This window comes from Mustela nigripes, chromosome 5 (genome assembly GCF_022355385.1).
Source record: "Mustela nigripes isolate SB6536 chromosome 5, MUSNIG.SB6536, whole genome shotgun sequence".
Lineage (NCBI taxonomy): Eukaryota > Metazoa > Chordata > Mammalia > Carnivora > Mustelidae > Mustela > Mustela nigripes.
This window is the reverse complement of record NC_081561.1, coordinates 66,170,149-66,185,623: the sequence shown is the minus strand read 5'-3', so window position 1 is coordinate 66,185,623 and position 15,475 is coordinate 66,170,149. Positions and strand designations below refer to the sequence as shown.

At 46.1% G+C, this 15,475-nt stretch overlaps 1 long non-coding RNA gene across 1 annotated transcript; it reads right to left on the bottom strand.

The window, feature by feature from the left end:
- Positions 1-1,582: 1,582 nt before the first annotated feature.
- On the bottom strand, positions 1,583-6,343 carry LOC132017317 (uncharacterized). The gene is made up of 4 exons (XR_009404232.1): positions 6,231-6,343; positions 2,961-3,238; positions 2,099-2,184; positions 1,583-1,975 (listed from the first exon to the last, which is right to left on the bottom strand). It is a non-coding gene; the product is annotated as an uncharacterized LOC132017317 (long non-coding RNA).
- Positions 6,344-15,475: the final 9,132 nt, after the last annotated feature.

Sequence of the window (15,475 nt, the reverse complement as noted above, 5' to 3'; positions counted from 1 at the left end):
CTGGGATCGAGCCCCGCATTGGGCTCTCTGCTCAGCAGGGAGCCTGCTTCCACCTCTCTCTCTGCCTACCTCTGCCTACTTGTGATCTCTCTCTCTCTCTCTCTGTCAAATAAATAAATAAAATATTTTTTAAAAAAATAAAAGATTTTATTTATTTTTTTATGTCTCAGAGAGAGAGAGAGCCCAAGTGGGGCTGCAGCAGGCTTCCCACTGAGCAGAGCGCTATGTGGGACTCGATCTCAGGACCCTGGGATCATGACTTCAGCCAAAGGCAGACACTTAACGTACAGACCCACCCAGGCACCGTATATTTTAAGTTCTTGAGGGAAATCTTGGACATCATCAAATCCCACCACACCATTTTATCAGGGAGGGAATTGGGGCCCAGAGAAAAGGATAAACTTTGCCCCAGGTCATGGTTCTAGTCCTGCCTCTGCCACCAAGGGGCTGTGAGGCTTTGGGCAAGTCACTCTCCCTTTCCCAGCCTGTAGTTTCCTTCTAGGTAAAATGAGAGGTTTGCAGTATTTAGAGATCGAAGTTGCCTTCTACTTTTGCTGTATTAAAATAATAGTTCTGGGGCACCTGGGTGGCTCAGTGGGTTAAAGCCTCTGCCTTCGGCTCAGGTCATGATCTCAGGGTCCTGGGATCAAGCCCCACATCGGGCTCTCTGCTCCGCAGGGAGCCTGCTTCCTCCTCTCTCTCTGCCTGCCTCTCTGCCTACTTGTGATCTCTGTCAAATAAATAAAATCTTAAAAAAAAAATAATAGTTCTTTCTACCGCTCTCAAGTGTAGACATCGGATCCCTCCCTTCCTGTTCCCCAACCCCCACACACACACCCATCTCACACACAAAAAGTCAAGAAAGACATGTCTGGATACCTTTTGAGCTTAATTTTAATGGAATGATAGTTTTCAGTGGGGGTAAGGACAAGAAGAGAGTGATCCCAGAGAAGAAAGTGCCAGATGCTGAGGGTTCCTGGGTGCGTGCCCAGTCAGCGTGCCCAGCCCCTGTGATCCAGTCCCGGCAGGGCCAAGTGGCGGCAGCACAGCGGGGATAAATAAGGCCAGCGATCACCCCTTACATGGCCATCCCCGAGCTGCCCGGAATCCCTGGGATTACGCAGACTTCTGGAGGACTTGGAGCAAGTGCACATCACCTGCTGTGGCCACAAGTGTGCCTGGACTTCGGCAGCCTCCGTCTTGTGACTGAGGAATCTTTAAATGGAAGCTCTGAGCTCACAAAAAAAGAACATGTCCCCCTGATGTCACACAGTTGCTGCCAATTCATCAGCTCCAGTTAAAGGTCAGAGAGGGGGAAGCCACTGCTCCAGGGTCCTGCGGCTGCTCCCTGGGATGGGGCTTCCCTTCCAGCAGGCTTTCCGCCAGCCACCCAGGCCGGGCCAGCGGTGGAAGTCCAGCTGAGAGGGCTGTTTGCATTTCCAGGGCACGCACAGAGGCAGTCCTAAGGCCTGCTTAGCTGCTGCTGCTGCCTGTCGCAGTCCTGAAGCTCTTCATCTCCAATCCCCGAGCCCCCCACCCTCCCCCCCACACCCCGGGCCTCTCCAGCCCCTGCCCTCTCCGGCAGTCACAGCACACCCTGGAACCTGAGGGGCCTTCCCTAGGATCGCTTCAAGGATAAAAGCAATTTGGCACAGAAGTTCCTGGGGTATTTGAATAACTGAAGGCACTGTTCAAGAGTGAAGAATAGGATTCCCCGGATTCCAGGTGACAGCTCACTCCCAACGCTTCCAAGGAGGGAGCTTTTTGCAAGTTCCTTAACCTCTCTGAGCCTGCTTCCTGACTTGGAAAATGTGGCCAAGAATACTTAACCTCACAGGGTTTTCCTGAGGAGTCAATGTGAAGCTTGGCTACAGGGCCTGGCATGTTGTAAGTGCTCAACAGATGTCAGCTTGGAACTGAGACACGCAGAGAGAACTGGACAAATCATTTCATCCCTGAGTCTTCACTTCCTCATCTGTCCAATGGGGATAATAAGCATATGTAAGTGAGAGGGTCGCTGCCAGGATTCTGGGAAACACACAGCAATGAACAGAGCACCCAGCATCAAAAACAATAGATGTTGGCCACTGGAACTCACCTCTCCATCAAACTGGGATCCACAGGGAAGGCCTACTGTAGTCGTGATAAAACACCTTCTCCAAGCCTGACACAATCCTCAGCCCCCTACGAGTCATAATCCAGAGTTAAAGATGAGACATGGAAAAAACGTGTATATGGTTCAAACATAAGCACAGAAAAAAAAAATTTAATTCATTTTTAGAGCTTTCCCTTTTGGGGGGACGGTTTTCAAGTGTGGCCTAAGTTTCTAAGGAGAAGAGAAAGATTATAAAAGTTACATGGGTGCAAGAGAGAGGATTCAGTGGGGCGACCACAGGGAGCCGGTAGATGGAACCACAAGTGACATCAAGGAGGAGGAGGAGGAGGCTAAAATAACTGAGTAATAAGATAGCAGTAGATTTCTCTAGAACTGGAAGGGACCCCAGACTAGTTCTCTACTTCAGATGTAAAGAACGGGGTACCTGGGTAGCTTAGTCGGTTAAGCATCTGACTTTTTTTTTAAAGATGTATTTATTTGAGAGAGAAAGAGAGAGAGAAATAATGAGCAGGGGGAGGGGCAGAGGAAGAGGGAGAGAGGGGAAGCACACTCCTAGGTGAGCAGGGAGCCTGATGGGGGGCTTGACCTCAAGACCCTGATATCGGGACTTAAGCCAAAACCAAGAGTCGGAGGCTTAACAGACTGAGCCACCCAGATGCCCCAGGCATTTGACTGTCATTCTCAGATCAGGTCTTGAGTGCAGAGTTGTGAGTTCAAGCCCTCCCTGGGCTCCATGCTGGGTGTGGAGCCTACTTTTTAAAAATATGTATTTTTTTTTTAAGGTAATAAAGGTAAAGAACAGACCTGGAAAGACAGTCTGCTCAGAGAGGGTCACCATGCTTACCCAATGTTGACTGATTGTGGTTCTCCTTCTTGGGCACCCTGGGTGCCCCCAAACACAGACTGCTGCCTCAGTGACTGCCTGGAGGCTGCCCTCTCCTAGCCAGTCTGCTGCCAACCCGAGATCCCCCTCCTCCCTGGCATCTCCCATCCTTCGTTTCTGGCACAGGGATGTCCTGGGTGAGGCTTTTCTTCAGAGCTCCTCAGTCCCTCTCAGGATGCTCTCACAGTGTCCCCAACAGGTGAGCCCTGGCAGTCTCTTCCTGTGTCTTTCCGGTCAGCCTTAAGACAAAGACATTCAAGGCTCTTGGTTTCATATTTCCACAGGCTATTAATATTTTAATGACAAGACCTAGAGAGTCAACATAAATATATCAAATTCTGTAAACATTTCTTGAGCCTCTGCCTAATTACCAGACACTACTCTAGTCCTTCTGCTTTCTCACAGCTAGCCTATCAACTTCCCGGAGGCCTCAGATAAGAAGCCCTCGAGAATCACAGCACAAACCTCCACATCCTCCTACCCTTCAAATCCTGCCCAAAGACCAAGTATTGTGAGATCCTTTTTCTGTCTCCCACACGTGCTTCTCCCTCCCTGTTTCAACTGGGCACCTCACCTCAGCCCTTCCTAGTCTGTACCCCTGCATAATCGCATCTTCCTTGAAAGCCTCCTTCATCACATTATCCACCCCCCCCCCCCACTCCATCCAAATCCTTCAATGGCTTCCCCCCAGATTTCATTCAAGGTTTTCAAACTCTCTGGAGAGGGATTTACTCAGAGAGCCCTGCTTTACCTATGCCAGGGGTCTCAGGGGAGGAAGGAGGAGGGAGTCTGTGTACCCAGCAGGGCTTTAGCGCAATGTGGCCAGGGCAAAAATCTGAATCATAGTCAATGAGGGCAGCCAAATTCCTATCTGGGAAATCAGGGCAGTCTGAAGGGTGAGGCCAAGCCGTAAACAGAATGAGTAATGAGGTCAGGAGCTGGTGGGGACCAGAATCATGTCTAGATGCAGTTTAAGGAAACGGAAATGGTACAGGACTGAGGCTGTGGATTGAATTATAAGAAGGTATGCTGCTCTATGCGGGGATGGGGGCGGAAGGAGCAGTCCTCCAAGTCTTCCCTTCCTCTGGCCCTGTTCTTTGGGTTTCCACGTGTGTGGAAATGCCTTTCTTCCCTGCCGCCGAAGTTTCCCACGCTTCCCAGGGCCCCAGCACTGCCAAGAGACTTGTCCAAGGTAGTGTGGTGGAGGATGGGGAAACAGAGCTCCCTCTCCCACCTCACAGGGGATGTGCTAGGGAAGCAAGCTTAATCTCATATTCGAGGGTTCGGAGACTGACCTCACCTCTCCACATCTCAGATGCCTCATCTGTAAAGCGAGGACAATAATAACACTACTTTGTAATAGTGTTACATAATAATAAGACTACTCTGAGGATTAGCCAAGCAAATATTTGTAAAACGCTTAGAACAGTGCTTGGCACTTAGTAAATGCTGTATAAGTGTTAGTTAAATAAAAATAAGGTGCACAGCTGGTAAACAGGGCCAGTACTCAAAGTCAGTTCTAATTTTAACATTCGAGTCCTTAGATCCTCCACTCAGGTCAACAGCAGGTTATGATGGACTAAGCTGACTATAGGGCTTTCAAAAATTAGTTTTCGTGTCAACTGAGAATAGAAAAACACGCTGTTGGCTTATTTTACTTGGGCACAATGGAAATATCACTCAAGTTAGTGCCCTTTCCTTTTCTAGGAAACCACTAAGAAATCCAGAAGGATCAGTTCAAATAATAGTTTCCATCCCAAATTTAATAAACCTTTCAAAAAAAAAAAAAAGTCAAACTCAGAAAATGACTGTGAGTTCAGAAAAGAACAGCATAGGAGCACCTGGCTGGCTTAGTCGGTGGAGCAGGGGACTCTTGATCTCAGAGTTGTGAGTTCAAGTCTCAAGCTGGGTGTAGTGACAACTTAAAAAAAAAAAAAAAAAAAGGATCAGTGTATACTAGGGTAGCTGGGTTTAGTCTGGCAAGGGTCAAGGCCACAGCTCTCCTAGGAGAGGTAGCCAGAGAGCAGATAACACAGAGGAAGAAACATTGTATTTATTTTCCAAAACTGTGGGGGAAAGGGGTATGGAAAAGAAAGAGGAGAGGGAGAACATGAGTGTTTCCTTTGCAAGATGATTAAAAAAAAAAAGGGACTGAGTGCATTGTTCAATAACTCAGTAGCAATTCAAAGATACTGCAAACGGCTGCTTGCTTTACCAATCTATCAACCAGAAATCTTTATTAACTGAGCCTCTCACGCGACTACAATATGGCACTAATAGATGTTTGAAAATGACGACCTCGATAGAAGGCAAAATCCTTAACAGCTTTCTGAAACAAGAGAGAGAAGATGAAATGAAGCTTGGTAAGGTTTGCGACAAGTGTATTTTATTGTATTCTAATTTTTTCCAAACAAGCAATATTTTTGTCATTTTGTACGGGGTGATTTATACGCCCTCGGATAACTCTCTACCACCCTAACAATAGGTTGCCTGATTAGGATTGGTATCAGGGTTTAATAAATATTCCTTTTCTCTGAACACACTTTCCCCATTACTTGCTTCCGTGTTCCCTCTCCCTATTCTTGATGCCTGTCTCTGCCAGAACGTGACCCAAAGGGGGTTCTCCACTACCTTGATTCTTCCCCAAAGGAGCTGTCCCTGGCCTTCCCAACCACTGATCCTGGCTTTGCACACTTTCATGCTGGGGTGGAATTTTGAGGATGGCGCTCTCTTTCTCTTAAGAGCCCGAGGAAGGACACCAGCCCGGGTAGAATGCAAGGGAAGAGCACAGCTCTTCGGAGGTGAGGCCTCGGGGCGCGGGGCGGCGACAGCTCAGTGGCGGGGAGCACGTGGCTGTCCTGGAACAGAAACAGAGCCGCAGGGACCGCCCCCGGGACACCCGAGACACAAAACAGAACCCAGCTCGTGCCCGCCGGGCCCCGGATCGTTCAGGCACGGAGGAGGTTCTCCCGCCTTTTCTAATTACCTTCCCATTCCTGTCGCGCCCCTCCTCGGCCCGCACTTCGGGCTCCGCATACCACAGGGGTTAGACACAAATAAAATCCATACATGGACTCCATCCTCGGGTCACAGCGCTTGCTTACCAGCGCGGACGGCCGATGGCCCGGGCGCTCACCTCCCTTCCCCACCACCGACTCTGCTGGTAAACACCAGTCACTGGGTAACACCCTCAATCAGACGCCTTGGGGCTATTATTCATCACCGACTAACCTTCAACCAACTCCATCTTCACAGGCCTCCCCCCAGAAGAGAGGAAATTCCACAGCTCTGAGGTGATGTGAAACGTGTTCTGCACGCCCCGGCTCTCTTTCTTTCTCACTCTCCCCAGCCAGTTCCCAAACTGGGTTTCCCGGGCCCCCCTGGACGCGGTCTTCCCCGGTTTCCCAACCCCCTCCACCCCCCTCCCTCCTTTCCCTCTCCATTTTACACACTGTAACCTGATAGGCTGGAAATGCAGCCTCTTTCATCTTCCATTTCCCACATCCTGAAAGTCCGGAGAGAAGGAGCCCACCCAGATAAAGGCATTCCAAGTATGTGCGTCCCCATCCCCCTATAACTCCATTCACAAAGCAGATTACTAAAGGCCCGGGGCTCCCGGGAGGCCCTACGCCCCTCCCCCATCCCGGCGCCCCAGCACCCCCCACCCCCACCCCCAAGAGTTTACTCATTCCAGGCCCTCACTCCTCACCCGCATAAAAATCTAAGTCCACAGGCCTAGAACCAAAAATTAACTTTTCCCTGGACTCTGATCCTAAGGGAAGCTTTCAAACTTCACTCTGATTGGGACTGCCAGGGCTGGAGATTCTGCTGCCTACCCTTCATCTGTCCCGGAGTTAGCATTTCTAGATAAGAAGGTTCAGGGAAAATGTGTCTTTGGACCAGGGGGAAAAGATACAAGTGTAACATGTGATGTTTCAAGAGGACTAACTCGTGTCTCCGGGAAAGATCACAGACTGTTCTAATCCAGAGACATTTCCTTCCAACAGAAATTGTTTGGAGGCCAGAGGAAAAGATGCTTTATTTGAGGGAATAAGCAGAGAACGGGTGTGTGTGGGTGTCTGTGTGTCTGGGGAGGGAGGCTCTGGTAGCATTTTTGTTTAGAAGTTTCTTGAGTCCAAATATCCTACTATAGTTCTTCACTACCTGGAAATGAGTGATTATAAAACATGCCCCCAGCTAACGTCATTAGTTGCCCTGTCCTGAGTTGTCATGGATGGGGAAAGGGAGGGCAGGAGCAGCCTCCCTGACCTTAACCACAAAGGTTAGGAAGTACCCCCCCCCCCACCTTACCCCCAAATACCACCACCACCACCATCCGGCCAACAAGCATCCCCTTTCACAATGGATGATAAATTCTCTTATCTGTCCTTCAGAGAGAATGGGAAAAACACTTGAATCTGTACCAGGTCTGGTATAATCAGTTTTCTGAGTTTACCAGTCATTGTGTGAAACAGGATTTCCTGTGTCAAAGAATGCTCCCCAATCCTGGTACCATGGAGTATATTGAATAAATTATAAACCATATTGTCTTTGCAACTCAGGAGAGCTAACGTGCTTGATGCACTAGCATGGGCCCGAAAATACGCTCAAATCCTGGCCCATGTCAGTGTGTTGGGTCATGTATTCAACAGATCTAATGATTACTTAAGAAGTCCCTTGGAATTCCAAGAAGAATTCAAGAGCCCAGACCTGGGAGATGCGGTCATGATGATAAGAAATTAGACTGTGGCGGAACAGCCACATGGCCCTGTGGTGCTAAGGGGAAACGCGTACTGCTGCCCAGCTCCTGGACTGGCCCACGTTTGCAATCTGCAGTAAGGCAACCTGTTCCCTGTACCATGCTGCTAAGAGGCCAGCTCCATGGGCTCGGCCTCCTTAACCAACAGCAACACAAAGGGGTGCACTGGCCGCTTGCAGCTCTAGGCAAGTATTACTCTCTCAGAGCCTCGGTTTCCTTCTCTGTAAAACACCAATGCCTGCTAATCCAAGTGTGAGCCTCAGTCCCACAGCCAGGCTTTACCTGGGAGCTAGCTAGCAATGCAGAATTCCACCCCACCCCAACGGATTGCATTTGAACAGGATCCTCTCGTGATTCCTGGGCACCTTACAATTTGAGATGCTCTGGCCTTAGCCTCAGGACCTCGGGGGTCCTCTTTCCAGTTCTGGAATTGTCCAATCTCATGAAGTGGTTTCCAGAGAAGTTTTTCTTTGCTGATAAATGGTTTTTCTTCTTTCTTACACCTCTGCTCTTGGCGTAAGTAAGTAGGTCTTGGGAGACTTACTGTCTCCCCTACCAAGGAACTCCAGTTTCAGTAGGTATTGGATTTGCCTGAAGAGCTTGTATAAAATGCAGATTCATGAGCCCCATCAAGAAACACCGACTCAGTGGGGGCCAGAGAATCTGCATTTCCACCAAATTCCATGCATTTCCATTTTTATTATGGAACATTTCAAACATTTAAAAAAATAGACAAAATAGTAATAATGAGCAATCGTGTTTCAAAATCCAGCTTCAACAATGATCAACTCAAGGTCAATTTTGTTTCACTCAGATCGTATTTAAAAAACTATTGTATGTAGACCTTCCCGGTGTTCTGAGCTCCCCCTCATCTAACCACCTCTAGTCCATTTTTTTAAAAAAGTAATCTCTCTGCCCAAAGTGGGACTCAAACTCATGACCCTGAGATTGAGAGTCACGTACTCTGTGGGCTGAGCCAGCCAGGTGCCCAACCTGTAGTCTCTTAAAGCTCAGCTTGTTCTCCTTGAGGGCAAGAGTTGTATGTGTTGTATTGTCTTGGAGTCCCTAGCACCCGACACTGCCTGGCTCATGTAGGCACTCAGAAAATGTACGCAATAGTGCATTAAAAAGAACCTTAAAGTAAAATATATTACCATCTACCTGGATGGTTTAAGATGGAGATAATTGGAACCACCCAATCCCCCATTTCTTTTCAATTATTTGCCTGTGATGCCTTTTTCAGTTCGAGAAATTAAGGCCACAAAATACATCTCACCAAAGTGAAAGAACTGGCGGGAAGTTTCCAGAAGTCCTTGTTGACATTCGTTTCGTACTGGTTTCTACATTGCATAAACGATTTTTGTGTTTGTGTGTGTGCGGTAGGAAAAAAGGTAGGAAAATAGCTCTGGGGAACGAAGATATCATCTCATGGCCTGTTTTACTCTTTAACCTGGTAATACGTCTCTTTAGAGCTCCTGAGGTATTCAGAATATCCTGTCCAAGGCAAGGTCTTCCCACAGTGGTGAAAGGCATTCAAAGTGCCTAGGTGGACAGAGCCTTGAGATCCCAAAGGTACAGTCCTGCCCTTTCCGACCATTTGTTCATGGTGAGGCTAGATCTGCGAGCTCTCTCGGACTGGTGTGCTAAATAATACCGGGGAGAGTGCGAGAAGAGGCAGGATCCAACGGAGAAAAGCTCGGCAGTTCCAGAACTCAGCACAACAATCAAGGGATAAAGCGGTAATTAGGCCTGATTATCATGCAAGGCAGCCCCGGTTAAATTGGAATGTAGCCGGAGAGACGAAAGGCTGGATGGAGAGTTTGCTATGCAGGAGACATGCTTTGATGTCTGCAGGGAAGGTTGTGTTTCATTCAGCCCTCCAACCAACCAAAAAAACATTGCAGGAGCCATAAGAAACCTTCTAAAATGCAGCAGACGGGAAGCTGGAGTGGAGAGCAAGGGGCTGGGTCCGAGTTCCCCTCGTGTGTGTGTGTGTGTGTGTGTGTGTGTGTGTGTGTGTACTTAGATGCCTTAGATGCCTCTTTTCTCAGATCTCAGATTTGCTCCAGCCTCTTGGATATGTCAGAAGACGGGAAAGGAGAAAAGGAGCACACGCTCCAGCTACTAACTCACCGTCCGGGGCTTAGCACAGTCATATGCCAAGGAAAAATGTGTTGAAGCTCGCGGAAGCCTTTTTACCTGCTGTGGGGAGAAAGCAGAGGAAAGGGGGGTAAATGACTCTGGGTGTCCGAAGAGGAGGCCTTGAACTCTGCTGACCGTGGCAGGCGGAGTCATCGGAGTCTGCCAGCCACCAGAGCTTTGTATCAACTTATGTAGGAAGAAGAAAATGAGCCAAGAAAGTAGGTTAATCTCCCAGAGAAACACAAAATAGGTAGCAAGTACCATTTTTACACCTTTCCCTCTTTAATTGCTTCCAACCCAGAGCTGTGAAGCCCAAGGAATTCCTTCTGTGTCCTTACCTTACCTTGTAGGGGTATCCCCGATCTAACATGGTGTTTTTGTACCTGGGCTTGATGCTCAGCTAGGCGCCCACCCCAAAGCAACCCACAACTTTCCTTTCCGTTCAAGGGATTTTCCGTACAACTTGGAATTGGGAGAGATCAGCTTTTTATCAGCTTTCGACTAAATCACTGACGGGAAAACAATAGTCATGTTATTGTTCTACTCATTCACGGGGTGTTCACTGGAGGAAGTGGGATGTACAACCTTGATTTTGCATGAAGACGGTCCGTGGAAATACAAAAATGCAACATGGGAGAGTAAATGCAATTTCTTCTTCTCAGAAGTTTCCAAAATAAGATCCTCTCGCCGCTATGGCATACCACCCAGACACGCAGTTCAATATTTCTTTTCAAAAGAGATGAAGGAAGTTGCTGATCAAGTTATCTTGAAGGAACCAAAGGAGCGTGGATTCCATATACAACACATTGCTTCTTTGGTTTATCTCAGTTTTTTCCTCCTCTGTTCCAAGAGACAACCTACAGAATCAGCTGTTTTGCTGTGATTTTTTTCTGTACCCCCATTTTACTCTTAAGAACTGCATAAAATAATAATGACATGTATTTACCATGCAGGAAAGAAACCATGAATAACTAAAGGCACAACACCTATTGCTTCTATCACTACTGGCATTGCTACAATACTTGAGAAATTGTGTGAGTGAAGGATGATTCTCTGATGTAACAGGCTGTTCCTTTTGTCCCCGTCCCTCCTCCCCCCACTACCAAACAGTGTCACTTGATTTAGGAGAAACTTTACTCCATCCCTTCTATAAAATTCCCTGAAATTACTCTTGTGGTGTGCAGCATAAATTTAGGATAAATAAATTGCACAAGACTGAAAATACCCTTTCAGCTATCTTATTTTGTATAATAAATGAAAATGAATTGTGGAGTTGTGTTTTTACTCAGCATAAAAATTAAGAGAGAGAGGGGGGACAGGGAGGAAGAAAGAGTCTTAGCAGCTGTGTGTTTTGTGTTTTTTTTTTTTTTTTTAAATAAGAAAATAGCATTCCCCAGAATTTCCAGTAAAACCCTTAAGATTTAGGCAGTTCATCCCTAAAGTATGTGTGGGATGCTGGGAGCTCCCGGCTTTTCCAGGCAACCCCACCCCCCCCAAAAAAAAACACCCCACAAAAAACAAAAGCAGATGGCCTGCATCTGAACGGATCAAACACCCCAGGGGCCAGAGCTCTCGGCTCTAAATGCTAATAGAGTGAGTAATCAGAAACCTACATTTGGTAAATTATTTATCTTATCTCTGGAACTCAGCAAAGCATAGAAGACAGCAACTTCTGTAGAAAGATGTTGTTGGTCAAGAACTCCAGCTGGAATTTGTACTTTTACTAGAAAAGGGAAAAGTTCAGAGACCAGTATGGCTCATGAAGCAATACTTTTTTTTTTTAATGACCAAAGGCAAAGCCAAGGAAAACTGACATCACAGTTCTGTGGAACAGGTCTGGTTCATGTTTTGTCTAATGGGCCTTACGTTCCATCTGTATTAGGGTAATGGCAAAACAAACCAACAGATATTAAGGATCCCTGAAGAGAAGGGAGTAGGTTCCCGCACTCCCCATCTCTGCCGGTCCCTTGTGAAACGCAGCCGGCCAGGGTAACTAGCATCTGAAACTTGAGCTTCCGGCATCAGAATCACCTGGAGGGCTTTTAAAACTCAGATTGCCAGGCCTCACCCTCAGAATTGCAAATTCTGTAGGCTTGCAGGGGTGGGGCCTGGTAATTTGCATTTCTGCACTTTTGAACAAATCTTCGTACCACATTTTGAGAAGCACTGGCCTGGGGGGCGGGGGTGTCTTTCCGCAATCTGGTTTGGTTCCCGTAGAATCCAAGCACTCTTCCTCAAATGAAATGTGTAGATTTGCAAGCTTCAGGCCTATAATTGGGATTTTGACATGGAATTAGCCCTAGTAATGAATCTTAGCCCTTTCACTTATCTTACAAAATGTATTAACTTGATAAATCAATTCTATCCATGATGAACATTATGCTGATAGCATATACACTTGCTTTGTGTCCTCTGTAGTCCCATGCACTTTGGGGTTCAGTAGAACCGAGCAAATGAAAAACTAAAGCCTTCCTGTGAATAAATATGGTTGCATAATTTACATTCATAATTATAAACACCTTAAAAGTTTTATTTTGTCTCTGGATACAACTTCAATGGTTCGTTCATATTGTGAACTCAGTTCTGATGGACTCAATTGTGCAAGCACAGGAACTCAAACAATTCCTTTGCCTTTGCTGCTCTCCTTCACACAACAAATACATCTGGAGCATGTACTGTAGGTATGGATACCAGGCGATAAAAACATAACACAGGGTATCAAATCTAAGGGGAGATGAGACCAAATGATACAAACCACATGGATTAAAAGAATTCCCCACCAAGTGTTATAGTCAGGTAATGCTTTCACAGAAGGAGGCACTTGAGTTGGGTCTGTTCAAAATCCTTCTATGGCTTTCAGTCACCCTTCAGATAAAATTCATATTCGACATAATGGCATACACAACTGTTTATGATCACCTATGGTTAGTTGCTCAATGAGATTTCTCTCCACTCCTTTTACATCCCAGGGGCCATACTCAGCGGCAAAGTTCAAGTCTGAGGATGGGGGGTTGCCTGGCAGGCTCATTCAGAAGGCCATGTGACTCTTGTTCTCACCGCCCTGAGTTTGAGCCCCATGTTGGGTGTAGAGATTACTTACATAAACAAATAAATAAAAAACTTTTTTTAAGAAGCTAACCAAAAGTCTTTTCTTGTTAAAATTTTTTAAAAAGTTGGTTATATGTAAATTTCAGATGTAACTGACAATTAATCCTCTGTCGAGCACCCTCCCACTTTCTTTTTCCAAGGCAGACTAAACTCTTTAGAAGGAGTGTTTTGGGGGGCAACTGCAAATGACTGCCTCATGATCCTTTGAACTTGGCTTCAATGAGCAGTTAGTTGTGTACACAATGAGTTTCACCATCCTTACTCTGTGATTTTCATGACAGTGCAGATCCAACTGAAAAATAACCATTTTCTTAAACCTCACAGCAATGCAAACTTTACCTCTATTTTAGGCTTCTAAAATTTTGGACCCTACTCATGATACAGTGGAGTTTTTTTCTCTCATGCAAATTCATGACTCTGGGTGTTGACACATGCCGTTCCTTCATGCTAAAATTTGAATTTCCCTATCCAGTCCTTTGACTGTTGGATTCCTCTCTTCCTATTTATGTGTCATAAATAGAAAAGGCTACCTCCTCTCCAAAGCCTTCCTCGACCCTGGAGATTAGGTTTGGAAGGTGTCAAAACTTTCTTTGCAGACTGTGTCCTAACTCTAGTCACTATAAAATAAGTGTTTGACCGCGTGAGAGGTGCTTTTTAAATGTTTGTGAAGAAACAAGCCAAAATAGAGAGAGGCAGTGCATAAGCAAAGAGAGATGGGAAAATGCAGGTTTGATATTGGGGACAGCAAGTTCCATCCTGCCCTTACCGTCTCCTCACATCATCGGAAAAGAAAGACATGGAATTACAGCCAGAAGACCTCAGAATGGTTGGGTTTTAGTTTCCTCATCTGTAAAACTGGGATAATGATAGTACCTGCCTCACAGAGTGGTTGGGTTGGGGGTGGGCAAAGTGTTTGTAAGGCACTTAGCACTCTTCTTGGCACATAGAAAGAGCTCAGTAAATGTCAGCCATTATTGGCTCCATTAGATGAATTCCATACTTTTGTGGAGCTGTCCAACGGCTCACAAAGGTGATGTTTCACAGGTACCTGAGTAAGTAATTGGGATCAAACTATTACCCAGATTTAGACCCAAGATATAGGTGGCACTTTGGGGCTTTTCCATGTTACTGATGATTCTGAGAGTAAACAGTTCAACAGTGACATCTCCTGGGACTGAGACTACCCCAAAGATACGGGTGGGGGAAGGAAGGGGTAGGGCATGATCTGTCTTCATACCAAAATGGCTTCCTGGAGAGAAATAGTTTTGTTTTGAACTCTCCAGGGGCCATGATGAAGATCAAATGAAGGGAAGTTCCAGAGAAACAGTTTTAATTTAACATTTAAAAGCTTCCCAATAAGTATAGCTATATGGCACAGGCTGCCTTGTGAGGTAGTAAGCTCCTTTTTAGGGAGGTCAGCAGGGCTTGAATAATCAGAAAGGATGTTCAAGGATCCTCAGCTTTAAGATTTTTTTTTAAGATCTTATTTATTTATTTGACAGAGAGAAGTCACAAGTAGGCAGAGAGGCAGGCAGAGAAAGGGAGAAGCAGGCTCCCCACTGAGCAGAGAGCCCAATGTGGGGCTCTTGATCCCAAGGCCCTGAGATCATGACCTGAGCCAAAGGCAGAGGCTTAACCCACTGAGCCACCCAGGCACCCAGCTTTAAAATTCTTGATTCAGGAATACGAAAGACTATTAAGTTTCTGTTCCAACCATGAACTTGGGAGTTCAAAGACTTGGCTTCAAATCTCATTTCCCATTTGGCTGTGGGATACTTGCTTAACCTATCTTTGCCTCAGTTTCCTTATCTGAAATGGGGATAACAACACATATTTTCCTTAGTATCAGAGGATTAGATCTTTTAAAATATATTAATTCTTGAGCACAGTTAATATAGTTCACACCTGATAAAAGGCAGCTATTTTTATTATTAGGTTCAATGTTCTGTCATGTGTGTGGTCATACAAATTTATATCAATATCTAGGAATCTAGGATCTTTTTACCTGAGAAGCTTAATTGTCTATTACCAGTCCTTTCTCTGTGTTTGCATGTCTGAGTTCACTCATTTTGGTTAATCTAGGCATTAGCCATTCAGCTATTCCCAGAGATTAGGTGGAGAAGAGTAAGTCATACATTTCAGGCATGTGTCCCAGAGAATGTGTGCTTTCTGGGTAGGTTCCAGAGTAAATGCCCTTTTCCTTTAAGTGACATAAATAGTCCAGTCACTGTTTCCAAGCTCTGCTAAGAAGAGGAACAGACCTGTTTCCTCTAGTGTTCCCTGAGTGCTGATAACTGGATGCCAAGGAGTTGGCCAGATCATGTGGGATGGGCAGCTGTCTACATCGTGTAATTTAAGGGGTTTGAGGAAATCCCCCTGCTTAAAATATCTTCCCCCCAATGGCTGGGACACATGCCTGAAATGTATGACTTACTCTTCACAATGAGGTGCTGCTGAAATCAATTGT